A 1,493-nucleotide genomic window follows, 5' to 3' on the forward strand; every position below is an offset into this window, starting at 1 on the left:
TAGCACAGATAAAATTGCTGATATTACAGAGTGTCTGCATTTAGGATACAGGGGATGTATTTGAATTTTGAGAGGGTAAATAATACTTTATTTTTTCCATTTACATGTAAAGATAGTTTTCAACATCCATTTTTATGAGATTTTGAGTTTCAAATTTTTTTTCCTCCCTCTCCCCCCTTTCCTCTTCACAAAATGGCAAGCAATTTGATATAGGTTATAAATGTGCAATCATGTTAAACATATTTCCATATTAGTTGTGCACACATGTGTTATAAAGACCACTATGGACCTCTTCCCTTTTTATGATAAAACGTGCTAACTTTCTCTCCTTTCATACAACACAGTATTTGAATATTTTTCCTAAGAATGTGCATCAAGGTTTGTTAACATATTCAGTAATTAGTTTTCTGAGAAACCACTTCAGTGTTCCAAGGTGTGATGATACTAATTAACACTTAATAATGTATTCTGTATACCAACACGTCCATGGGGTTCTCAGTTGTTGAGTACACCAGCCCCAAAGACCTGTCATGGACATCCTGTCACATCAGCAGAAAGGTTAGTTTTCCTAGATATGCTATTTAAACAATGTGATACATGAGGAAGAACTCTGATTATTTAGTTGAAAATACTGGATTTGAATCTTCATTCTGAAATTTAAGTGTGTGATCTTGAATAGGTCAATTTACTACTTTGTTCCTGCTTCCTTATTTGTAAAATAGATATAATAATATTTCTCACAAAGGAAGTAAAGAAAATGCTTTGCAAATACAAAGCAATGTTAAAATGTGTGATCTTATTCTTATTATAACTATTATTATATTTGGGAAGGGAGAAACCTATCATATGTGATCTACAAGCTAAGAAGGATTTAATTGTTGGTTAAACCAAACCTTGATATCCACATCCTGATTTTACAGTGGAAATAATTAAGACCAAGAGAAGTAAGCAGCCTTTTGCAAAGTTACATATATATGAAATAACAAAACTAGGATTTGAATTCAGGTCTCATTACAAATCTATAGTTCTTTCCACTTAAACCCTCACTGTCTCTTAACCTTGACAAGAAGAAGGGAAATGCACATTATCTCCAAGTTACTTATTTACTGTATCCATTGATTTAGTTGACTCTTTCTACTTTCAGGTGTCCTCTCTCCCAAGCTAATATAGTGACTCCTGACCAGGTGTCAGGGTACTTTTCTATGCATAACCATCCTATACCTTATTTTGCTTACAAATGCTTATACCACAAGCAAATGCTTACACCACATCACCTGCTGCATTAAACACATGAGGTTGTAAAGAAAATAAAACAGACCCTTTAGGAATATTTGAAAAATATCTCAGTGAATGTCAGTCTGACAATAACAAGGGTCAGGACATGGCTAAATTTAAAATATGTTGACCCCCTGCAAAGCAGACAGTTTGATTTTTTTCTTAAAAGCAGTATATGGCCTTCTATTTCAGCAGTTGCCTGGTGTTTCATGATTCCA

General features: G+C 33.6%; 1 non-coding gene across 1 annotated transcript; it reads right to left on the bottom strand.

The window, feature by feature from the left end:
- Positions 1-214: 214 nt before the first annotated feature.
- Positions 215-342, bottom strand: LOC141552400 (U6atac minor spliceosomal RNA). Its single transcript, XR_012485191.1, has one exon. It is a non-coding gene; the product is annotated as a U6atac minor spliceosomal RNA (small nuclear RNA).
- Between the last annotated feature and the right edge of the window lie 1,151 nt (positions 343-1,493).

Source organism: Sminthopsis crassicaudata, chromosome 1 (genome assembly GCF_048593235.1).
Source record: "Sminthopsis crassicaudata isolate SCR6 chromosome 1, ASM4859323v1, whole genome shotgun sequence".
Lineage (NCBI taxonomy): Eukaryota > Metazoa > Chordata > Mammalia > Dasyuromorphia > Dasyuridae > Sminthopsis > Sminthopsis crassicaudata.